The 26662-nt window shown below is 44.4% G+C and overlaps 1 pseudogene; it reads right to left on the bottom strand.

Moving 5' to 3' along the window:
- Window positions 1–16233: 16233 nt before the first annotated feature.
- On the bottom strand, window positions 16234–17209 carry LOC133756673 (dnaJ homolog subfamily A member 1-like; annotated as a pseudogene).
- Window positions 17210–26662: the final 9453 nt, after the last annotated feature.

Here is a 26662-nt window from a genome sequence, read left to right as displayed (position 1 = left end):
ATATTAACTTACTCATTTCTATTTTTGAAGTCACTAAGTTCTAGGTAATTTGTTACTGTATCAACAAAAAACTAGTGTGCCTGGGCGTTTGGCTTAATAGTGAAGACGCTGGTAGGGATGCCCATGACCCTTACAGAACACCTGGGTTCCAGTCCTGACTCTGCTCCTGATTCCAGCTTCCTGCTGATGCACACCTTGAGAGGTGATAGGTCAAGTTGTGGGGTCCCTGCCACCCTGAGGGAGACCTGCATTAAGTTCCTGACTTCTGGCTTCGAGGAATGAACCAGTAGATGGGATCTCTCTCTCTCTGCCTCTCAAATATTAAAAACAAACCAAACCTAATATACTGTGGAGCCAGCACTGTGGCATAGTAGGTTGAACCTCCACCTGTGGCATCCCATATGGGTACCGGTTCATGTCCTGGCTGCTCCTCTTATCCAACTCCCTGCTCATGGTCTGGGAAAGTAGTAGAAGATGGACCAAGTCCTTGGACCCCTGGACCCACGTGAGAGACCTGGAAGAAGCTCCTGGCTCCTGGCTTCCAAAGGGCTCAGCTCTGGCCATTTGGAGAGTGAACCAGCAGATGGAAGATCTCTTTCTCTCTGTCTCTCCCTCCCTCCGTATGTAACTCTGCCTCTTAATTTTATTTATTATTCTTTTTTAAAGATAGATTTATTTTTTAAAAACTAATACACTAGGATTACTTATTTTTATTTTTAATTAATTCATTTGAGAGACAGAGACAGACCAGTCCTGTCTGCTGGTTCATTCTCCAATTGCCTGCAACAGCCAAGGACCAAAGCCAGGAACTGAGAATCCAACCTAAGTCTTCCAGGTGGGAGACAGGAACCTAACTATTGTAGCCACCACTGCTGCCTCCCAGGGTGTGAATTAGCAGGAAGCGGGAATCAGGAGCTGGAATCCAGGTACTCTGAAATTCGGACGTGGGCTCTTGGCCATACTTAATCTTTCTGAGTTATTTTGACAGCATATTAAGTGATTTGCAGTTCCAAAAAGATGAGTACCCAACCTGACAAATCTTCATAGGTCAACATTATAACAGTGTACTGAGTATGGAAAATGTTTTACTCTGTAAAAATTCAGGAAGGAGGAGGAAGCATTGTTAGATATCTATACATAAAACGTTTATCCAGCAGGGAGATCATTATTTTTAATAGTTCTGATGGTGACCACAGTACCAAGGTACTTTTGAAAGCTTGTAGGAAAATAGAATTAAAATATATTCAGCTTGGTGCAAAAAAATGTGGAGATCCATGCATAGTTTTTGTATTTTTTTTTATTTGACAGGCAGAGTTAGACAGTGAGAGAGAGAGAGACAGAGAGAAAGGTCTTCCTTCTGTTGGTTCACTCCCCAAATGGCCGCTACGGCCGGTGCTCCGCCGATCCAAAGCCAGGAGCCAGGTGCTTTCTCCTCATCTCCCATACGGGTGCAGGGGCCCAAGCAGTTGGACCATCCTCCACTACCCTCCCAGGCCACAGCAGAGAGCTGGAGTGGAAGAGGAGCAACTGGGACTAGAACCCAGCGCCCATATGGGATGCCAGCGCTGCAGGCAGATTAACCAAGTGAGCCATGGCACCGGCCCATGCATAGTTTTTTCGCCATACACATTTTCCCATGAACTTTTGGAGACCCTTCCTGTGCATGGATTTCAAAATTTTTCGGTGGCCAATGCTGTGATGTAGCAGGTAAAGCTACTGCCTGCAGTGCCTGCATCGCATATGGGCTCCTGGCTCCTGGCTTCGGATAGGTGGAGCTCCAGCCATTGTGGCCAACTGGGGAGTGAACCAGCAGATGGAAGATGTCTCTCTCTCTGCCTCTCCTCTCTCTTTCTAACTCTCTCTTCCAAATAAATAAATAAATCTTTTTAAAACAATTTTTTCTACACCTAAATTTTTCTTTCAATTCCATTTTCCATGAACTTTTTAAAGTACCCTTACGTCTATGTTGGTGTGAAACAAATCGACTGAGCCAAAGTTGGAGGGCAGGAACGTCACGTGTGCAGCTGCATCTGAAATATTGATTCAGTACACGCTGGTGTGAGGGGCTTCTGGCTGCTTTTGGAAAGTGTGGTTCCACTATGGCACTAATGTTTGCAAAGCCAACAGCTATCACTCACAGTGTGATTATCAAGAGCTAGGTATGGCTACAAGTGCTTTCAGTATACCCATCTCATCTCACTACCCAAAAAGTTGTATTGTCCCCATTCCAAAGAACCTCAGGGACAGAGAAGTAAAGTTCCCCCAAGGAGCCAGACCTTGGGGATAGAGCCCTGGGGTTTGAATTTTAACTTGTACAGTCTTGGTGGTTTATCAGAAATTTCTTCATGCCTCAGGCTTCTGGTGTGAAGGTAAAAGTTCAACAGATAAATGTTAAATATGGGTGGCTCTTGCTCCACTCACGTTTCTTTGTTTGATTCTTTTTAAAGATTTCTTTATTAACTTGAAAAGCAGAGTGGTGGAGGAAGGGGTGTTGAAAGAGAAAACGAGAGAGGGAGGGAGGGAGGGGGAGAGAGAGAGAGAAAAATCTTCCATCTGCTGGTTCACTTCCCAAAAAACTGCCAGTCTGGGCTGGGCCAGGCTGAAGCCAGGAGCCTGGAACTCCATCAGGGTCTCCCATGTGTCTGGCAGGGGCCCAAACACTTGAACCATCTTCTGCTGCTTTCCCAAACACATTAGCAGGGAGCTAGATTGGAAGTGGAGCAGCTGGGGCTCAAATACAGGTTGTGAACTTGACAGGCAGCAGCTGAACCTGCTGGACCACAACACCAGCCCCTCCGCCTCTTTCTACCAAGACTTCTTTCTTGCTCAGATTTTGGAAAACTTACTCAACCTTTGCATCTTTTCAAAAATGTATTCCTTCACCAACATTTGTATTAGAAATTAAACTTGATGTTTAGATTCCCAAAGAGCATGTTTTTGTTCTATTTACTAACATTAAATTCTTACCTGTTTAAAATATATTAATGTATAAACAGGGAATATATCTGAATGGTGAAGTTTTGGGTGACTTTTATGTTCTTTGACTCATTTTCCAAAGTCTGTTAAAGAACTGACATTTTCATGATTAAAAATGCTATTAACATGTTAACTCTCTGGGGCCAGCGCTGGGACACAGTAGGTTAATCCTCTGCCTGTGGCACCCACATCCAATATGGGTGCCAGTTCAAGTCCCGACTGTTCCACTTCCGATCCAACTCTCTGCACTGGCCTAGGAAAGCAGTAGAAGATGGCCCCTTTGCCTTTTTTTCTTCATAAGTTTCCCTGCTTTTTCATTTGCCTTGCATTTTGCTTATTGTTGAACTTATGGTTTTTTTCCTTGATTTTGACTCAGGTAAACTCTATTTTGAATCAGAGGAAAGAACACTTTTTTGCAACAAAATAAGCTTAGCTTTTAACTTCATTTTCTGTGAGTTTTTCGAAGTACCCTCATACACACTTCTTGGTTCACGACACACTACTGCCACTATTTTATTTAAGGTCCCTCTAATTCTGTGCATTTTTCTGTTTTCTTTGTTCTCCTGTTCTCTTGTCCTATACCTAACCCTAACCCCAGCCTCCTAAAGTGGAGTGTTATTAATATATGTTCTCCAATATGTTTATATTTTCTAAATACCAACATACAAAGCTACATAGCACTGTTTTGTGTGTGTGACTGTCCGAAATTTTCCTGAATTATACTGTACTAAAGCTCTTGCTGTGTTCCTATTCATTGTCACGCACGGCTGTCATTTGGAGAAGAAGTTGTATTTAGCATGTGTATCTTTAGTGTTCCATAGCGTAGAGCTCCGGCATTCACTTCTCCATCCTGACCCTGAGTTTATTGTCTGCCACCCTCTCTCCTCTGGGGTGGTGTTGGCATGACTCCAGGACTGTAGGCAGCTCTGTATGAGTTTCTGTGGCACAGTGTTCACGAACATTTCTGTGCTGTGACTCCTTCAGCAGTGTGAGAAGCCAGTCAATTTCCTCTCAAAGTAATGCTTTTCAATAATAAATTAAAAGTATGGGATTGAGACAAGTGTTTGACCTAGTAGCTGAGTCACCAGTTGGTACAACCTTAGCCCGTGTCTGAGTCCCTGGATCTAAGTCTTAGGTCCAACTCCCAGTTCTAACTTCCTGCTGATACAAACTCTGGGAGGCAGCAGGTCAAGTAGTTGGGTCCCTGCCACCCACAAGGGAGACCTGGATTGAGTTTCCTGTTCCCAGCTTCAGCCTGGCTTAGCTCTAGACATCTGGGGAGTGAACCAGTAGATGGGAGCTAACTTTATATGTCTGAGTATCTCTGCCTCTCAAAAAAAAAAAAAAAATTATGATTATAAACCACTTATAATGTGTATGAGGGAAGCTGACATTTTAAGATTTGATTATTGTTTACAGCCCTTGTGTATACTCTTGAGGGACAGTGGGTTTTCTACTTACTACTTGTTGAATTCTTTATTTGGTGGAGGGTTAAGCTTGCATGTTATTGTAAAAATCAAAAGAAAAAACAAGGAAGGAAGGAGGGGTAGGGTGGGATCATGGGCAGGAGGGAAAATGGGGGGAAGAATCACTATGCTCTTAAATCTGTATATATGAAATACATGAAATTTGTTTACCTTATATAAATAAAAAATTTAAAAAGAAACCACCCATAACTTTATGACAATAAATATGTACTTCTTTATTAATAACTTAAATAATAAAATGTAATCATTGATAATTTCAAAGTAGGGATAGGCATAAATAACAATTTAAATTAAAAATATTTATGAGTTCTATTCATCACAATGCCGAAGATACTGTCAATATCATTATGATTTGTTGACCACCTACAGAATTAAAGGAAATGCCAAATTCTATCAGCACACATAGCTCTCCCTCTGGAAGGATTTTCCTTTACTGAAGTCCATTTTTGGCTTAAATCTACATACCAAGCAAACCCATCTGGCAACCAAGGCTAAGTTTTATCTTCGTCCATCAGTGGGCCATAGGTACAAAGTGGAGCATGAGTGCAATGGAAGGAGGTGACATGTGAGCCTGGGCCACTGTTTATGTAATTTATTTGTGCCCCCTGGGTGTGCTGAGCCTTACCCAGCAAGTGTGTCACTAGTGTTTATGGTGGGTTGCTGATTGCCCATCTGGATTTATGGTGTGATTGGTCTTGTCTCTGTGATTAGCAGTCCTGAGCACACAGTCATGTGCTCGATGTCTAATAGGGACGTATAAAACACCAGGGGTTTGTTTTTTCCAAGGACAGCTAGTTTTCTAATAGAAAGGTATTACATTCCACCAGAGTCCTAGGGTCTGGGTGCAACTCTTTTACTAAGCTTTGCCAGTCAGGTACTAATCCCACCTTACATGTTAAAGTGATTATATTAAGTGTGTAACTGATCATATAGATAGGATTAAGTGTCAAAGGGATCATATAGGCCAGCGCCGTGGCTTAACAGGCTAATCCTCCGCCTTGCGGCGCCAGCACACCAGGTTCTAGTCCCAGTTGGGGCACCGGATTCTATCCCGGTTGCCCCTCTTCCAGGCCAGCTCTCTGCTATGGCCCGGGAAGGCAGTGGAGGATGGCCCAAGTGCTTGGGCCCTGCACCCGCATGGGAGACCAGGAGAAGCACCTGGCTCCTGGCTTCGGATCAGCGAGATGCGCCGACCGCAGCGGCCATTGGAGGGTGAACCAACAGCAAAAAGGAAGACCTTTCTGTGTGTCTCTCTCTCACTATCAACTCTGCCTGTAAATAAATAAATAAATAAATAAAAAGGAGAGAATGATCCAACATGGGAAGCAGGCCACACAGCAAACTGATAGAAAGGCAAATGACCTAAATAGCACTCTGGCCTCAGAATCAACCCTTAAGGCATTAGGATCTGGCTGAAAAGCCCATGAGAGCATTTCAGGCATGGAAAGCCAAGACACTGTGGCAAAAAATGATCTTCATGAAGGATCTCTGTTAGTGAGATTCCAGTGGAAAGAAGGGGCCATCAAAGAAGGAGGTACCTTTCTCCAAATGGAGGAGAGAACTTCCACTTTGCTTATTGCCCTGTCTAAATGCTGACAGAGTTTGTGGACTCAAAAGGCTTCCATAGCCTTGGCAGCTCATGAAAAGAGCCTCAGATGATCACTGACATCATAAATGAGTGTCAATTGTTAAATCAATAATAGGAGTCACTGTGCACTTGCTCCCCATGTAGGACCTCTGTCCTTAATGAGTTGTACTATGAGAAATAATGGTAAAACTTGTCTTCAAATAGTACTTTATACTTTCTGTGTGTGCGTAGGTGCAAACTGTTGAAATCATTACTTAGTAATAGAGTCGATCTTCTGTATATAAAGATAATTAAAAATGAATCTTTTTTTGGGGGGGGGATACATCAAGCTTTTAATCTTCTGCACAGCAAGGGAAACACTCAACAAAATGAAGAGGCAACTGATAGAATGGGAGGAAATATTTGCAGACTATTCATCTGATAAAGGATTAATATCTAAAATACACAAGGAGCTCACAAAATTCAAGATGGTGAACTATGCCTGGGCAGGGCGAAGCCAGAGGAAACCCTGGTGGAGGTCTGTAGCGGTCCTGATGTGCAAATCAGTCGTCCGACCTGGGTATAGGGGCGAAAGACTAATCGAACCATCTAGTAGCTGGTTCCCTCCGAAGTTTCCCTCAGGATAGCTGGCACTCTCGCAACCCCGCAATTTTATCCGGTAAAGTGAATGATTAGAGGTCTTGGGGCCGAAACGATCTCAACCTATTCTCAAACTTTAAAAATGAATCTTAATGAAGAATGGGATGAGAGAGGGCATAGGAGGTGGGACAGTTTGGGGGTAGGAGGGTGGGTATGGGGGGAAGAACTGCTATATTCCAAAAGTTATACCTATGAGATTCATATTTATTTTAAAAAGCTTTCTAAAAAAAAGGTTTGCCAGCAACCCATTATATCATTAAATCCTTAAACATCAAGGATACCTCTGATACCACTGATTCTCAGTATGTGACCTGAGTGGCCTAACTTTTCCAACACACTTTCTCTTCATCTGGGCCCCCTCAAAGCTGGTAGCCTTTGGAATCACTTAATAATGGGTTGGAGCAATATTCCCAGGTTCAGTCAATGCTGCCTCCAAAAGCTGAAGAGGCCTGCCAAGGCAGGATGTGGCGTAGTAGGTTAAGCTGCTGTTTGTGATACCCACATCCCATATCAGAGTGCCATTTTGAGTCCCAGTTGCTCCATTTCCAATCCAGCTTCCTGGTAATGTGCCTGGAAGGCAGAAATCATGGCCTAAGTACTCAGGCCCTGCCATCCAGATGGGAGACCCAATGTAGTTCTAGGCTTCTGATTTCAGCCTGGCCCAGCCCCAACTGTTGCAGGCATTTGGGGAGTGAACCAGCAGGTGGAAGAACTCTCTCTGTCTCTGTGTCTCCCTCTCTCTCTCACTCTGCCTTTCAAATAAACAAATAAAATAAATCATAAAAATAAAAAAAAAATTAAAACAATGCAGAAACTGGCTAAACCTTGGAAACAGAGGTAAGACTCAAACCCAGGCACTCTGATATGAGATGCGGGTGTCCCATGTGATGACGTAGCCACTGTGCCACACACCTGCCCTCCTGTGCCTCTTTTTCAGTGGTAGTGGTACAGGTGCATCAAAGTTGTCCTGCTCTGCACTACCCTTGGCATCCTAGAATACTGGACGTCTGAAAGATTCATGGAAGTAGTAGGCCTTGCAGTCTTTGTAGCCTTGGTCCCCACACCCTGGCATGCATGGCTCTTAGAAGGGCATCAACAGACCTTGTGACTTTCACCAAGTCTGCTTAGCATGAGTTCACGGTGGGTTAGCTTGATTTTTCCTGGAGAATGTCCAGATGATCAAGGACTTTGCATGCTATATCGCTAAGAAAGCAGAAGAATTCTATATATGCCCAGGTCACGACTGCAAAATGCACTGATGACCTTCACATGTAAAGGTAAAATTTTTTATCTTCTTTATTGTTAGGTATTAAAAAGAACATGACTGTAAGATTAACAGCTATATACCAGAGCTTGTGCTCTCAGCTGTGGTTGGAACTACTTAGTGGTTACTGACCACCAGGATCCTGTGGTTTTTGCAAGGTTCATACAGAGAAAATAGAGATGTGATCAAAACTAACACCTTTGCATCCTGTAAATATTTGAGAGTTGTGTGTGTTCCTGAAATGACTCCTGGGGTGTGGTTCTGACTTTGCCATCTTGGTACTATGGAGGTGAGGTGAGCAGGCATTTTTAGGGACTTTTTCTTTATAAAGATTTATTTTATTTATTTGAAAGAGTTACAGAAAGAGGTGTAGATAGAGACACAGAGAAACAGAGAGAAAGGTCTTCCATCCGCTGGTTCACTCCCCAAATGGCCGGAGCTGAGCCCAATCCGAAGCCAGGAGCCAAGAGTTTCTTCCGAGTCTCCCACATGTGTACAGGGTCCCAAGCACTTGGCTTATCCTCTGCTGCTTCCCCAGGCAGCATTAGCAGGGAACTGGATCAGAAGTGGAGCAGCCAGGACTCAAACTGACACACATATGGGATGCCAGTGCTGCAGGCTGGGGCTTAAACCTGCTTCGCCATAGCCACAGCACCAGCCACAGTGCCAGCCCCTTCAGGGACCTTTTTTTTTTTTTAGCTCTTCTTAGCATAATAGTGAAACACAGTAGGTCAGAGGCTGTGAAAGTTCTGCTGAATGATAAGTATCAATCTGCTCACATTTCATGTTTGAGATCTGGGGAAATACCCACAGAAGGGTTTATTTCCTATTCTCCGAGATTCCATCCCGCAGAACTTTTTGACTCAGAGGAACACAGACTAGGGCTGGAATTGCATTTGTCACCCAGTGGTCTGTGGTGGTGTTTTGGGTTTGCCTGTCTCAGAGTCAGCTGCTGCCCTGTTATGTAACCTTTCTTGGTAGTTCTGGGAAGAGGGTGGGGGTGTGGTACAGCAGTGAAGTCATCTCCCGGGTGCCCACATTCCATAGCGGAGTGCTGGTTCAAGATCTGACTGCTCCCGATCCAGCTCTCTGCTACTGTGCCTGGGAAGCAGCAGATGATGGCCCAAGTCCTGAGTCCCTGCCTCCTTCGTAGGTGACCCTGATGGAGTTCCTGGCTCCTGGCTTTAGCCTGGCAAAAACCCCAGCTGTTGTGGCCATTTGAGGAGTGACTTGGTGGATGGAAGATTTCAACCTTTCCCTCTGTGTCTTTCAAATAAATAAATCTTTTTTGTTTGTTTGTTTGTTTAAATAATAAATATCTGGGAAGACTCCTATCCTCAGTATAGCTTCCCCTATTGAATGCCTTCAAGAAATTTTGGGAAATGATTGGGGGGGTGATGTTTATATGCATAGTTGGGGAAGTAATTTTTTTTAAGATTTAATTTATTTGAGAGGCAGGGTTACAGACAGACAGAGGGAGAGACAGAGAGAAAGGTCTTCCATCCGATGGTTCAACCCATAAATGGCCCCAACGGTCAGAGCTGAGCCTATCCAAAGCCAGGAGCCAGGAGCTTCTTCTGGGTCTCCCACAAGGGTGCAGGGGCCCAAGCAGTTGGGCCATCTTCTACTGCTTTCTCAGGCCATTAGCAGAGAGCTGGATTGGAAAGGGAGCTGCCAGGACATGAACAGGAGCCCATATGGTATGCCAGCACCACAGGCAGAGGCTTAGCCAACTATATCACAGTGCTGGCCCCATGGGGAGGTCATTTGTGGTGCTTCCTCAAGGAGACCCATCCTCCCTTCGACTCCTGGGCTCTGGACTATGAACTGACTTAAACCTGGGTGAGACATCACAATGTGTTTCTATTTCACAGCTGATGTGTCTTTTCTGCAATTGTTTTGTATTTTGTTTTACAAGGCAAATAAAAATACCACCTTGATTGGGTATCCTTGTGTCTTGGTCCTACGAACAGCATAATCTATTAACCATCACCCCCGATCTCTGGAGATCAGCACACCCTGATTGCCCATTCTGGTTTTGCCCCCTCCTGTAGGAGCTGTGCCCATATCACCCTCCTGCCAGCCGGGGGTCACTCCTTGGTCTCTGTCCTTTCAGAATCCTATCATTGATCCTAGAAGGCCAGATTCAAGGCAGTATCTCCTCAATATACAGAGGAAACGTGCACTGAGTTTTTTGGAGATCCCAAACTTCCTTAGCACATTCATTGTCCCTTGGGTGAAGTGGACGTCTTCTGGGGCTTCCTGGGGCGTCTGGAGGGGAAGACAGGGGTTCTCTGGTTGCACGTAACAAGGGTGATGAATCTGGTTGAGCAGTTTCACCTTTCTGCCTAGGATCCCTTCCTCGACAGTCTACCGAAGTCAGCTGGCATCTGCGCCGCACAGCAGGGGATCCACAAGGCCCATGCAGCAGCACGAGAGGATGACTCCAGATTTCCTTCCGAGAGCCCCGTGTTACAGAACTGTGCTCCCGTGTCCATTGTGCAGTGTCAGTTCTGGCCTTTCACCACTCAGCCAGCTCGGCCCCCTGGATACTCACTCTCCCTCATGCTTTCCCGCTCCCGCCAGCTCCTGTAATGGTCTTGATTGATTCCTCTCCCCACCTGGTGCCTCAGAGTATGAAGTGTGTTTTTCCACTAGACTTTTTTTTTTTTTAAAGATTTTATTTATTTATTTATTTGAGAGGTAGAGTTATAGACAGTGAGAGAGAGACATAGAGAAAAGTCTCCCTTCCGTTGGTTCACTCTGCAAAAGGCCGCAACGGCTGGAGCTGCGCCAATCCAAAGCCAGGAGCCAGGTTCCTCTTCCTGGTCTCCCATGCGGGTGCAGGGCCCAAGCACTTGGGCTATCTTCCACTGCCCTCCCAGGCCACAGCAGAGAGCTGGACTGGAAGAGGAGCAGCTGGGACTAGAACCGGCGCCCATATGAGATGCTGGTGCCGCAGGCAGAGAATTAAGCTAGTGTGCCACGGCACAGGCCCTGTCTACTAGACTCTTTATTCCTGAGGCGATGAAGGCTGTCATGGCAGATCTTGGACAGAAACACTAAAAGCATTGTCTTGCAAAACACCTGACTCAGGTGAGGATTTTTTTTTTAAGATTTATATATTTATTTGAGATGTAGAATTAGAGAGAGGGGGAGAGACAAAGAGAGAGATCTTCCATCCGATGGTTCACTCCCCAAGTGGCTACAACAGTAGGAGCTGGGCCATTCTGAAGCCAGGAGCTTCCTCCGGGTCTACCATGCAGGTGTGGAGGCCCAAGCACTTGAGCCACCTTTTACTGCTTTCCCAGGTCATTATCTGGGAGCTGGATCAGAAGAGGAGCAGCTGGGACTGAAACCAGTGCCCATATAGGATGCTGGTGCTGCAGACAGAAGCTTAGCCTACTATCCCACAGCGCCAGCCTCTCAGGGGAGGATTTTTGCAGAGTTCTCAGACATCATGAGATTGTCCTCTCAGGCAAGGGGAAAGGACTGATTCTTGCTAGCAGAAGATTCATGGGCATCTGAGGGCTGGAGATACTGGGATTTATCCACTCCCACTCTCACCAACCCAGCTGTCAGGAGGGTAGCTTTCCAGTCGTAACCCAGGCCTTATCACAATACCAGTTTTCAAGACATACTACAGGGCAGTTATAATCAAAACGGCCTGGTACTGGTACAGAAACAGATGGATAGACCAATGGAACAGAACAGAAACACCAGAAATCAATCCAAACATCTACAGCCAATTTAATCAAGGAGCTAAAACCAATTCCTGGAGGAAGGACAGTCTATTCAACAAATGGTGCTGGGAAAACTGGATTTCCACATGCAGAAATATGAAGCGAGACCTCTACCTTACACCTTACACAAAAATCCACTCAACGTGGATTAAAGAGCTAAATCTATGACCTGACACCATCAAATTATTAGAGAACATCAGAGAAACCCTGCAAGATATAGGCACAGGCAAAGACTTCTTGGAAAAGACCAGGCCTTGCTATGGAATGATTGAGGCTGTGCATTGTCTTAGAGTTAAATCTCAGGCCTGGTTTTTAAAACATGTTGGTCCATAGCTACAGGAAATGATGATCATGTTATTTTAATTTCCTGACTCTTCTCTGCTGATTTACTTTCTTGTCAAAGTATAATTTAAGGGGCTGCTATTTTGCACAGTGGGTAGAGCTGCCACCTGCAACACTGGCATCACATGTGGGTGCCAGTTCAAGTCCTAGCTGCTCTACTTCCAATCCAGCTCCTTGCTAATGGCCTGGGAAAAGCACTTGAAGATGGCCCAAGTGCTTGGGCCCCTGCCATCCACATGGGAGGCCCATATAGCATTCTAGGCTCCTGGCTTCCCAGCCATTGCAGCCATGTGGGGAGAGAACCAGCAGACAGAAGATCTCCCTGTCTCTCCCTCTCTCTAACTGCTTTTCAAATCAATATTAAAAAAAATCATAACACACACAGCAAAATATACACGTCTATGAGTAGTGCCTGATATATGTTTACAACCTGGTATATACCCTTGTAACTACCACTCAGTCAACATACAGGCTATTTCCAGGATCCCAGATGTTTTGTTTATTTTTATTTGATTTGGAAAGTGGAGAGACAGAGATATCTTCCATCTATTGGTTCACTTCCCAAGTGCCCTCAACATCCAGGGTTAGCCTAGGCCAAAGCTGGTCCAGCACTTAATCTTTTTTATTTTTTTTTTCAGCACTTAATCTTTTTTTTTTTTTATTTGACAGGTAGAGTCATAGACAGTGAGAGAGAGACAGACAGGTCTTCCTTCCATTGCTTCATCCCCCAGATGGCTGCTATGGCCGGCGCACTGTGCAGATCCGAAGCCAGGAGCCAGGTGCTTCCTCCTGGTCTCCCATGCGGGTGCAGGGACCCAAGCACTTGGGCCATCCTCCACTGCCTTCCCAGGCCACAGCAGAGAGCTGGAGTGGAAGAGGAGCAACCGAGACTAGAACCCGGCACCCACATGGGACGCCAGCGCAGCAGGTGCAAGATTAACCAAGTGAGCCACGGAGCCGGCCCCAGAACTTAATCTTGATCTCCCACATGGGTAGCAGAGAACAAAATACTTGGGTCATCACCTGCTGCCTCCCAGCGTGCATATTAGAAGGAAGCTGGATTAGAAGTGGAGCCAGGCCTCAAGCCCAGATGCAAAGGTATGGAATGTGTCTTAATTGCTGCACCAATAACCTGCTTACCCATAAAGTTTTCTTTATACCCCCCCTCTTTCACCGTGAACTCAATTTTCTTGTCCCTTAACTTCATATAAATGGATTCCTAGTCTGTTCTGTTTGGTTCATCATTATGTCTAGGAGGCACAACAATATTATGTGAAGTAATAGTTTGTTTTTGTTAATTGCTGTTTAGCCCCCCATAATATGAGGGGTCTTCAAAAAGTTTGTGGGAAATGTGGGCCAAGAAAAAACTATGTATGGGTTTCAAATTTTTTTTGTACCAAAATAAATGTATCTCAGGAATGGCATTTGGCTTAGTGACTAAGCCGCTGTTGCTCCGTTCCAGAACCCAGCTTCCTGCTATGTGCATCCTGGAAGGCAGGGGTGAGGGCTCGTGGAGTTGAGTCCCTGTTCTACGTGGAAGAGCTAGATTGAATTTCTGGCTCCAGAGCACTGGGGAGCAAACCAGCAGATAAGATCTCCCTTGCATGCACACACTCTCCCTCTTCCTATCCACCTTTCTATTTCTCAAATAAACAGAATAAATGAATGAAAATATTTAAAAATAAGCTTCTCTGAATTCCATTTCCATGAACTTTTTGAAGTACCACTCCATGCCATGAATCATTTCTCTATCGATATAGAGTTATTTCCAGTTTATACTATTATGATGAAACCGCTATGAACATTCTTACATATGGCTATTGGCGGACATAAACACTGATTTCTTTTGCGACTAGAATTTTCTAGGAGAGAATTTTTTGGCAGTGACTGTGCATGTTACTTCTGGGAAATCCGACCTAGCAGTTTTCCAGAGTGGGTACACTGATGTGAGCTCCTGCTACGAGCAACACCAAGCTTGCAATGGCTCTGCACCCCCCACCCCCACCCCAGTGTATTCACTTTGCATTGACAGCCCTTTTAATTTAGGTCATCCTCATGGGAGTGCCATCGTGCCAAATTGCAGTTATAATGTGTGCTTCCTTGATTAATAATGATATTGATTTTCTTTCCCCCTGCATTTTGCCTTTTGCTTATCCTTTTTGTAAAAAGAGTTTTGACTGCAGTTTTTAAAATTCGGTCTATATGGGTTCTTTCTCCCTTTTATGTTCTAGATCTAAGTACTGTGTTGAACTACACTTCAAATCTTTGGTTTGCCTTTTAACCCTATGGTCTCTTTTAATGAACAGAAGTTCTTAATTTTAATAAAGTCCAATTTATAGTTCATATACATATGTATATATATAAGCTTCTCTTGCAGTTAGTGCTCTCAGCATTCTGTGCCATGCCAAGATCACAGAGGTTCTTCCGTATTTTCTCACAGAAGTTTTGTTGTCTGCCATTTACATTTAGGTCTGTGATCCATCTAGAATTAATCTGGGGGTATGGTGTTCAGAAGAGACTGAAGCTTGTTTTTCCTATATGGATATGCAATGGATCTATTATCTAGCATCAATTATCAAAAGGACCATCTTTCATTTGGGAGTCTCTTTAAACACTTCCATGAAGGACTTTTTATTTTATTTTTTTGAAGGTTTATTTATTTATGTGGGAGGTAGATATACAGACCAAGAGAGGAAGAGACAGAAAGAAAGTTCTTCTCTCTGCTGGTTCGCTCCCCAAAAGGCTGCAATGGCCAGAACTGGGCCAATCTGAAGTCAGGAGCCAGGAGCTTCTTTTAGGTCTCCCACGTGGGTGCAGAGGCCCAAGGACTTGGGCCATCCTCTGCTGCTTTCCCAGGCACATTAGCAGGGAGCTGGATTGGAAGTGGAGCAGCCCATATGGGATGCCCTTTCTGCAGGCTGGGGCTTTAAAACTCATTGTGCCACACAGCACTGCCCCCTTGTATTTATTCTTTATTTAGCTTAAAACACTACTATGGGGGCCAGCTGCTGCCATTCCATGTCAGAGCACCAGTTCAATTGTCACCTTCTCTCCTTCAAATCCAACTCCTTGCTGGTATGTCCCAGAAAGCAGTGGGAGATGATCTAAGTACTTGGGTCCCTGCTGCCCACATGGGAGACCAGGATGGAGTTCCAGGTTCCTGGCGTCTGCCCGGCCCAGTCCCAGTCTTACATTTGGGAGTGAACCAGCATATGGAAGATCTCTTTTTCTCTCTCTGTCACTCTCTTTCTCACTCTCACTCAGCCTTTCAAACAAATAAAACAAAGCTTTTTTTTAAAATCCTTTCTGCTGAAAACCAAAACACTACTATAACTGAATATTAACAAAAACAGTAGCAAGCAGGGAGCATATTGTGATCATTGTCATACTGTATGCAAAATGCATTCTTCTCATTAAGAAGTTTGACATTAGAGCCAGCGCTGTGGCATGGTATGACTATGCTTCTGCCTGTGGCGCTGGCATCCCATATGAGTTCTGGTTCTAGTCCCGGCTGCTCCTCTTCTGATCTAGCTCTCTGCTATGGCCTGGGAAAGCAGTGGAAGATGGCCCAAGTCCTTGGGCCCCTGCACCCACGTGAGAGACCCAGGGGTGGCACCTGGTTTGTATTGGCCCAGCTCTGGCCATTGTGGCCATTTGGGGAATGAGCCAGTAGATGGAAGACATTTCTCTCTGTCTCTCCCTGTCTCTGTAGCTCTCACTCTCAAATAAATAAATAAAATCTTAAAAAAAAAAAGAAATTTGATATTGAATACTGCATCTGGGATGATGTTAATTATCATCAAAGACTTTCTATAATGGTACTGAACATGAGTTGGTTCCCAAACTCATGTAGGACTTTAAACACTAAGATCATGGATTGGTGGTACTGGGAAGGTAGAAACTTGGCCCAGTTACAATGTTTAGTAAATGGGCCTTGGAAGGGCCTAAGGCAGAGTGTCGGTTGTAAGATCCAAGTTGGGTAGAGTCTCTCTCTCTCTCTGCTTCCTGGCTCACATGTCACCCTTCCTTGGCCCATACCCCGCCATTCCCATCAACCACCCTCACCAAAGTTGAACTGATAGGGCCTGCCTGATCTTAGCCTGTTAACTTCCAAAACTATGAACCAAATAAGCCTCCTTCCTTCCTTCATAACTACCTTGGCTTAGGTTTTTAGTCCTGGTGACAAACAGCTGATTAACACAAATGGTGCCTTCTTTGCTGGCTTGGATCAAAACCCACCAACTCTACATTATCTTCTACTCCCTTCCTCTCTGGCACGAGCTTTTCCCAGCAATGAGAGTTGATTTGGAAAAAGAGAAGTTCATTATGAGGAAAGTTCACCTTAAATTCAACAACACTCTTCAGATGGTCTGTGATGAATTGGTTTGCCCATTGAGCATGTACTCTGTGCTTGACAATCTGACTTGGATGAATGCTGATGACTATGGTTTGGTTGTCAAGAGTGGACATTCATTTGTAGAAGCTGTGCAATGCTTCAACCAGCTGTGTGTGTCTATACACACGAAAAGATCTCCTTGTTCAGTAAAAACAGGGTGGTTCTTTGAGTCCAACACAGTTGCAGTGACTCCTGCTTCCAGTCCTGGTTCTTGGTCTCCCTCACTGTGGAATTTTCTGGCCCTCTTTCATGCCTTGGTCAATATGAACTTCTAGAACCTCCTTGTCTTGAACTATCTGGCTCCCATTTCTACATCTATCTTCTGGGCTGATCTTTCCCCGTGGCCTTAGCTCTCCATGAACACACACACACTGAATTTGTTGAACCATTCAGGTGCTCTGTGATGAATTCCTCCTTGTATTCCTGTTCCCCAGCAATGGAGACAGCACGCTGCCACCCATTTCTTACCTCCTCAACCTTCACATTTGCCACACATCACATTCTCTTGCAGAGCTGGTTTATGGGTGCACCATTATATAAATATTCTGTGGTGACTAAGAGCTGATGTACAACATTTTTTCTCTCCATTTGTCTCTGTAGCCTTTCTCCTCCTTAAAAAAATATTGAAAATGACCGCTGGTGAGACTGATCCTCAACCTGCTCCACCCTCCTGTACTGCCTATAGTTCGTCATATAATTGTCTTTTCTTGTCATCAGAGAGACTTCATAAGCTTGAGAACTCTGTTTAAACTTATCTCCTTAATTTGGATGTTTTTTAAAAAAATGTTTGCTTATTTATTTGAGAGGCGGAGTTACAGACAGAAGGAGAGATAGAGTTCTTCTCCACTGGTTCACTCTCCAAATGGTCACAACAGCTGGAGCCAGGAGTCAGGAGCTTCTTCTGGGTCTCCCACATGGGTACAGCAGCCCAAGTACTTGGGCCACTTTCTATTGCTTTTCCAGGCCATTAGCAGAGAGCTGGATAGGAAGAGGGGCCACCAGAATATGAACTGGCACCCATATGGGATGCTGGCACTGCAGGTGGAGGCTTTGCCTACCAAGCCACAGCCCCTACTTGGATTCTTACCAGAATGATATTTAAAAAGACTGATTTCCTCTAAGATTTTTCCCATGCTTCCAGGGTGACACGGAATTTGCCCTCTAAGACATCATAGTAGGCATTTTCCTTTACCATATTCTTTTTTTTTCCAAAAAAAAAAGGATATTTTTATTGATTGGAGCCAGAGAGAGAGAGAGAGCACGCACTTCCAATTGCTGGTTCACTCCCCAGATGGCTACAATGGCCAGGTCTGAGCTGAGCTAAGCCGAAGCCAGGAACCAGGATCTAAGAGCTTCATCCAGGTCTCCCACATAGGTAGCAGGGGCTCAAATACTTGGGCCAGCCTCTGCTGCTTTTCTCAGGCCATTAACAAGTAACTGGATCAGAAGTGGAGCAGCCAGGACTCAAATTGGCCCATCCAGATAGGATGCTGGCACCTGCTTCACGGGCTACACCTCAAGGCCAGCCCCATTTCACCATATTCTGTAGCCAGTGAGTGGGCTGAAGCCAGTGTGGAGGAGCGGGAAGGAGCATGTAGCACACGCAGCTCAAAAAGCAGCTGCTCCTCTTCCTGTCACTTATCATTCTGGAAAGTTACCCAGATGTCTATCATAATAGCCCAAAAAGTTATTTAAATTGTTTATAGCAAAAAAAAAAAAAAAAAGGATTAGTTAGAATTTAATTAGAATAACTGGGGTCTTAAAGGACATAAACCACACAAATTTTTTAAAATTTATTTAAATAAAAATTTTATTTATTTATTTGAAAGCCAGAGTTACAGGGAGAGAGCTCTTCTATTGGCTGGTTCACTGCCTTAATGGCCACAATGGCCTGGGGCTGGGCCAGGGAGAAACCAGGAGCCAAGAGCTTCTTCCAGGTCTCCACCCGGGTACAGGGAACCCAAGCATTTGGGCCATCTTCTGCTGCTTTCCCAGATGCATTAGCAAGGAGCTGGATAATAAGCAGAGCATCCAGAACTCGAACTGGTACCCATATGGGATGCCGACACTGCAGACAGTGGCTTAACCTGCTGTACCACAGTGCCAGCCCCCCACACACAAATTTTACTCCACAGTTATCTTAAATATAGTCTAGCCACTAAGCTCTTCAGGTTACAAGTAAAAGAGATATCCTTCAGCAAGGTCTAGTAATAGTAACTGTTAAAATACATACTGGGCAAACAGAGACACAGAATCTCAATAAATAAAACTGAAGACCAACAGACATGTGCAGAATCCGAGCAGTCCAAAGCAGCTGCAGGGACAGTACTTTATCGCCATCACTTGAGTGCGCAGGTGCTATCAGCATTACTCTAATGCTTTTGATCTCGTTTCTCTTTCTGCTACCAACTGATTTCCTTACAGTAAATCCTGTACCTCTTTTCTTCCTCATAGCTTCTACTGTATTTATCATTTCTTTCTTTTTAGATGTATTATTTGTTTGAAAGGTAGAGTTACAGGGAGAGAGAAGGAGAGACAGAGAAAAAGAGAGAGATCTTTCATTTGCTGGTACAATTCCCAGATGGCCACAACACCTAGCGCTGGGCCAGGCTGAAGCCAGGAGCTTCATCTGGGTCTCCCATGTGGGTGGCAGGGCCCCAAGCACTTGGGCTATCTTCCACTGCTTTCCCAGGCACATTAGCAGAGAGTGGGATCAGAAGTGGGGCAGCCTGAACTCAAACCAGTGTCCATTTGGGATGTTGGTACTGTAGGTGGCAGCTTAACCTGCTGTGCCACAATGTCAACCATCTGACTTCTGATAGGAGTTTGGTAGATGTAGGTTAAGTAAGGATCTTAGGATGGAGTAGAGTGGATCCTAACCCCAGTGATAGTTGTTCTTAGAGGAGACAGACAGGAAGACACGGAGAGGCCAAGGCTAAGCAAAGGTGGAGGCAGAGGTTGGAGGGAAACCACAAGCCAAGGACTGCTAAAGATTTGTAGCAGCCTCCAGACACGAGAAGAGAGGCAAGGGTCAGAATGGTCCTAGAGCCTCCAGAAGGAAACAGCCTTGCCATGACCTTGATGTCAGCCTTCTGGCCTGCAGAACTGTGAGGCGTTACGTTCCTGTTGTTTTAAATCACCCAGTGTGCAGTGATTTGTTATGGCAGCTCTAGGAATCTGTATTCATCACAGTTCACTGAAGACAGAAAATCAATAGGAAACGTGTATAGTTTATAAGGAATTGGCTCACCCAATTACAGCGATTGGCAAGTCCACATCTGTAGTATAGGCCATCTAGCTGGAGACCCAAGACAGCTGGTGGTGCAGATAAATAAAGTCCAGGGCAGCCTGTGGGGGATTTGCATTTACTTGGGGCAGTCAACCTTTCTGTTCCATTCATGCCCCAACTGATTGGATGAAGCCCAACTACATTATGAAGAACAGCATTTGACCAACTATCTGGGTACCCTGTGTACCAGTCCCATCGACACACAAAATTAATCATTGTAGAAAATAATAGACCAGCTCATATCAGGGCTTTTAATATTCATAGGCCATTGCTCAGGCAATAGCTTGGTCACCACTGGGAGGTGCTTAGAACTGGATCATTGGCAGGCCTGTAGGCAGGGTGATTTCCTTGGAAGAGAAGATGGATCTGAGAATCACGGAACTGACATGTCTAAAATAATCAAATGGTTGGCCTCCAGATGTCAATATTCTTTCCTTATGGACAAAAATGTCTCATCTGATATGATTGTGTTCAGTGGGTTAGCCATCCAGAGGTTATGAAACAGGGCATATCAAAATGTATTTGTGTCAGTGGTGGCGTGGCATAGCTGGTTAACTTACTCTTTGTGCTGCTGGCACCCCATATCAGAGCAACAATTCAAATCCCACTGCTCCTCTTCCAATCCAGCTTCCTGCTATTGCACCTGAGAAGGCCGTGGAAGATGGCTCAAGTACTTGGATCCCTGCCCCCCACATCAGAGATCCAGATGGAGTTCCTGGCTCTTGTCTTCATCTGGGCCCAGCTCTGGATGTCGTGGCCATTTGAGGAATGAACCAGCAGATGGAAGATTCTTTCTGTCTTTCCTCTCCCTCTGCCTTTCATAAAGATAAACAAATCTTTTAAAAAGAAGGAAAAAGAAAACCTAAATGCACTCGTCATTGTCAGAATCCCTGTTCTCTGGATGATGCACACTTCCTCTTATTTATTGAACTCATACTTGGCGTTACTCTTGCTATTCAGTAGCCTATGGAAGACACTGAGCTTGTCCTCTCTAAAAGGACAAATACTGCCAAAGACTCTGTCTCCGAACAGTTTAACACAATGCTACCGTGTGTTGGACTAAACTAAAACATGGATCTGAACCTAGAGAGCAGGGCTCAGAAAGCTCTTTCTTCCAGATGTGACAATAAATAGCATCGTCTCTGTAGGCCACACCATGTCTCTTGTGACCAAGCAGCCCTGTTGTTGAAGAGCAAAAGCAGTCTTAGGCAAGGAGAAAATAAGACTGGAAGCTTTCCTCTGGGAACTCTTCTCCTCCTCCCCTACCTCTCACAGAAAACCGTCTGTCTGGCCTCCAGGGGACCCCAGGAACATGTAGCCCTGGCTATGGGGATTGACTCCACCAGAGTGGAGGCTGCTGTTGCATGGGATCTATTTTTTCTCTTTCCATAGGAGCTTGTAGCAATAAGGAAGACATGAGCCTGGAGATGCCAGAGGCTACCACATGAATCTTAAGAATGAAGCTGACGCAGCAGAAGGCAGAGCCAAGAAACTATGAGAAACTGAATTCTGATTACATTTTTGGAGCTCCTGGATCAAGCTGTTCGTGATTCTAAATAACCCCAAGGCTTTCCTGTTACACAAGTAAGTGATTTTTCTGCCCTATTAAAGTGGACTTGAGTTGAGTTCTCTGTCACTCAGAACAAGATACTAGAGCAAAACTTCACTTCTTACATTTATTGTACCCATAACAATTTTTTTTAAATTAAAACTCATCCCCAGCACAACTACCAAGCCAAAAAAGTTCAGATCAACAATGTATGGATGACGTTTTTCTGAAAGTAAGTTCCTTCTGCCCGCGAGATTTTGATGTTGTTCTGTGGGTTGGTTTCACGTCCTGCACGGGCCATGTGTGCTGGGTAATGAATCGTTTCCTCCTCATTTTGCTCCATTTGAACTATCACAAACCTTCATTCACAGAGCTCGCCGTGACAGTTCATCCTTCTCTTGGATCAGATACATCATTTGCATAATAAGTATGCTTCTCTCTGTTCTTAGTAGCTAAAACAAAGAAGGACATCTGCGTGCTTGCCTTTCCAATTATATTGCTATCGAATTAAAGTCTCATCTTATTAAATTACTTAAGCCAAAGGCTTTGATTTACAACAATGTGTTCCCAGGATGAGTGGAAAAAGAGAAGCTCTGTGTTTTTAACAGGAAAAGAATTCAAGTGTAATGATTGTGTCAACTTGCCCTCGGGACATGAAACTCCCAGTAACTTTAATAGACAAGTGTGTGATGTTGTAGAACTTTCATTCATGTTTGGCCTTATTTCTAAGCTTTCCACTGCTTCCCACCTGTGTCCCAGAATTCTCTAGATCAGAGAGGTTTATTACATCTATTAGAGATTTCTCAATAAATTCTGTCTACAACTGTATAAAATCCTCACACTATTTATTCATTGCTGTGCCATAGGGTGGACAAAATGTGCTGCGTAGTGTAGCCAGGAATGGTATTACTCACCTCCTGATCCCCCAAATCCTACATATAAGTCCCCCAAAACTCGACAGCTTCTAATGTGAGGCATTTAATTTTTGCTCACGGGTCTGTAGTTCAGCTGCAGTAGCTCTGCTTTGACTGTTAGTCATTTGGCCTGGCTCTCAACTTCCATCAAATGTAGGACTTGCCTGTGTGTCTCACTCAGGGCCAAGATGGAAGGAGCAGCAGCTACCAGTGCACACTGTCTTCAAAGCAATCACAGAGGGGTGAGAGGCTGAGCCAAAAGACAGAGGACTTTTCAATCCTTTGTGCACATCATACTCATTGTTATGCCATTAATCAGGGCCAATTACATGGGTAGCATCAAGAGAGTGGGGAAATACACTCCACCCACTGCAGCGTGCTGTGGGCTTAGGTGACTGAGGGATGGATAGCAGGGTTGTGGACAATAATCCAGGCTAGGACATATGGCTTCACTTTGTATAAACTCTGTCTCTGTTCCTCCAACCCTCTGATCTCAATTTCTACTGCTAATATGCCCTGTGGGAGTGAGAGGGCTTTCTTGAACTAGTTGAATTTTAAAGGAAGCGAATAGTTTCCAGATAGCTTAACAGCCATAAATCTACAAGCTGTTGTAGCTGAGTTTACATTTTGGCATAACCTCTTGCTTCTTTGTCAATTTATTTTTTAAAATAAAAGTAATTTTTATAGTACTTAATTTTGTATTTTGATGCAGTTAAAAAAACATTCTATCACTTGATGTACATTTAAATACGCACTGTAACTAGTTAGAGATATGTGATTTCCTTTACAATCAGATATATAAGAACTAACAGAATCCTGGGCATGTAATAGATGTTCCATAAATATTTGTTGATGGAAGTATATTATTTTCTTATTTAGTAGTGATTATTACTAATCAATGCATAGTAACTTGGACTTGATCAGATCTTTTCTTTTTAAATTTCTTCTTCTTCTTCTTTTTTTAATTTGAGAAACAGTCAGAGTTCTCGTTTGCTGGTTCATTCTCTATATACCCACAACAACCAGGGGACAGAAGCTGGAGCCAGGAGCTCACTCCAGGTCTCCCCTCTGGGTAGCAGGAACCCAATTGAGTCATCACCACTCTCTCTCAGGGTCTGCATTAGCAGGAAGGTGGAGTTAGGAGCCAGAGCCAGGAGTCAAACCCAGACTGATGTTGGATCCTGGCTTCCTAACCGACATCTTTGCTGCTAGGCCAGACTCCCAACCCAGATCATTTCTTTTGTGTTTTCTTTTATTTTCACTTATTTGAAAGGCAAAATGAGGAGAGATAAAGGGAGAAAGGGAGAAAGGGAGAAAGGGAGAGGAGAGAGGAGAGAGAGAGAGAGAGAGATTTTTTCATCCACTGATTCACTCCCCGAATGCCAGCCCCAGATGAAGTCAGGAGCCTGGAACTCCACTCAGATCTCCCACATGGGTGGCAGGTACTTGAGTCATCACCTGCTGCCTCCCAGGGTGCACATCAACAAAAAGCTGGACTGGAAACCCAGGACTCAAACCCTAATACGCTGATATGAGATACAAACCTCCCAAGTGATGGCATTACCGGCTGCACCACGGTGCCTGCCCCAGTGTCTTTTTTAATATAATGATGTCTTCACTAGCATCTGTTATCCTCATCAGAAAGATATTCAGGGGTTGGCATTGTGGCTTAGTGGGTAAAGCCGCAGCCTACAATGCCTATATTCCCTAAGGGCGCCAGTTCGAGTCCTGGCTGCTCCACTCCCTATCCAGTTCACTGTTAATGTGCCTGGGAAAGCAGCAGAGGATGACCCAAATGCTTGGGCTCCTACATCCATGTGACAGATCCAGAAGAGGCTTCTGGCTTTGACCTTTCCCAGCCCAGGCTGTTGAGGTCAACTGGGGAGTGAACCAGCAGATGGAAGATCTGTCTCTCCCTCTCTCTGTAACTCTGGTTTTCAAATAAATAAATAAATAAATTTTTTTAAGAAAAGGTGTTCATATGTCATGCACACAAAATGCAATAAGCTTGTGTTTGCTGTCAGGACTAACAAAACTCGTTGGTTGCTCTTTTTCTCACTTTTGTTTTAAAGTTATTTACCTATTTTTTTTTTTTTGGATGTTATAAGAATCTCTAGGAGAACATCTAAATACACAGCTATATATATTTACCAAGGTAAACAAAGTCAACTAGTTTTTAAGATTATAAATATTGGAGCCAGCATTGGGGCACAGCAGGTTAAAACCCTGGCCTATAGTGCCAGCATCCCATATGGATGCCAATTCAAGTCCTGGATGCTCCACTTCCAATCCAGCTCCCTGCTAATGTGCCTGGGAAAGCAGCGGAGGGTGGCCCAGGCGCTTGGGCCCCTGCACTTGTGCAGGAGACCCAGAAGAAGCTTCTGGCTCCTGGCTTCTGATCAGCCCAGCTGTGGCCTTGGCAGCCATTTGGGGAGTGAACCAGTAGATGGAAGACCTCTTTCTCTCTTTCTCTGTTTCTGTCTCTACCTCTTCCTATAACTCTCTTTCAAAAAATAAAATAAATATTTAAAAAGAAGATTATAAATTTCAGTCAGTGAAAATATTTAAAATTACTTTTAGGGGCTGGCGCCATGCCTCACTTGGTTAATCCTCCGCCTGCGGCGCTGGCATCCCATGTGGGCACCGGGTTCTAATCCCAGTTGCTCCTCTTCCAGTTCAGCTCTCTGCTATGGCCTAGGAAAGCAGTGGAGGATGGCCCAAGTGCTTGGGTCCCTGCACCTGTATGGGAGACCAGGAGGAAGCACCTGGCTCCTGACTTCGGATCAGCATAGCTCCGACCATAGTAGCCATTTGGGGGGGGTGAACCAATGGAAGAAAGACCTTTCTTTCTCTCTCTCTTTCTGTCTACCTCTATCTGTCAAAAAAAATACTTTTAAGTGGTATTTTAAATTAAAATTATGCAGATATAAAAGAATTATAAAAATGCATGAAAAAATGGTAAAAAGAGTAGGTGCTTCTTGAAAGATTATTTCCTTCTGAAGAGAAATTAATTCCCAGAGCTGACTTTATGATAACTGAACACAACATAACACCAAGGAAGTTCAATTGACAGCTAACTTGTTCTCATAGTCATCTACCAGGAGAAGAGTAAGACGGCAGTAAGCAAATGCCTTCCTGGGCTTTTTTGCAATGATTCTGAAAGTTCAGGCTATTTCCTTTGCTTTCCTACAGGAAACATTTATTACAGCTTAAACATGCACTAATGTCTCAAGTTATAATCATCTTGCCAGATATACTTATGACTTATAAAAAAGGAAGGAAACTAATATTCATGAAGTGTCTACTATATGCCTGGTAGGCCTGGTTAAGAAGAGAAATGTTCCCATTTCAGAAAAGAGGAAACTAGCCTCAGAAAGTTTAAGTGACAAAGTTTTCTGATGCCAAAATTGTGATCTTTGGCCTGAGCCAGAACCCAAGAAAACCATCCTTTGGATAGTGCAGGAAGCTGTTATGAACTCTGCTTGCTTGTCCAATAATTGTAGTGTAGTAAAACCAAGTTTTATTTAGAAATAAACAGACAACTATGTACATATGTTTTGCAGCGGACACATCACAGTGGTCCAAAAGCCTCCAGTGAGTATTCCCCAGTGCCACATAAGAGTGGAAATTTGGATCTATCTGCTAAGAGCTGCCTGAGCTGGGCCTTGAGTGGACACGTGGGCCCCTCCTGGCTGCAACTTCTTGTGGTTGCTCCTGCAGTGTTCGCAGCTCTGACCTTGCTCCCGGCCGCTAACTCCACTTCCTCTTCCTGTAGTGTCTTGTCTTTCTTGTGTTCTTAGACCCCTTTTCCTTGTCAGTTAAGCCACTAGGCATTCTTTTACGCTTTTTGATTGATAAGAAGGCTTCCAAATTTCCACTAAACCAAGCAGGCATTATCAACCACAAGTACTTTTCCCAGTGAAGAGGTTCAGCCTCTTGATTATCCACTGGGAACATTTAGCAAATGCTGCCGTCTGTACTGTCTACTTACTGCAGATTTGTCCATCTTGTCCTCAGCTTTTATAATCAACCTACGGAGAAAAGCTATGGTCATAAAAATCACCAGAACCTTAAATAAAAATAGCTACATGCGATGAGATGTCATAGGAGGAAAGGACAAACCTATATGGGGCCTTCAAAAAGTTCATGGAAATACGGAGTTTAAAGACAAGTTTAGGAGTAGATGTAGAGTGCAGCGGCTAAGACACCGTTTTGGATGCCTGCGTACTATGTGGGATGGAGTCTCGGCTCTCTAGTTCCAGCTTCATTCTGATGCACACTCTGGGAGGCAGTGGTGTTGGCTCAAGTGTGTGGGTCACTGCCATCCACATGGGAGACCTGGGTTAGGTTCCCAGCTGGTTCCTGGCTTTAATCTGGCCCAGCCCCAGTTGGGTAGTGAACCCATGGACAGGAGGTCTCTGCATTTCTCTTTCTCTCTCTCTGTCTCCTTGCTTTCCAAATACATAAATAAAAAT

The sequence above is a fragment of the Lepus europaeus genome, chromosome 3, assembly GCF_033115175.1.
Source record: "Lepus europaeus isolate LE1 chromosome 3, mLepTim1.pri, whole genome shotgun sequence".
Lineage (NCBI taxonomy): Eukaryota > Metazoa > Chordata > Mammalia > Lagomorpha > Leporidae > Lepus > Lepus europaeus.
This window is presented reverse-complemented; position numbering and strand designations above follow the sequence as displayed.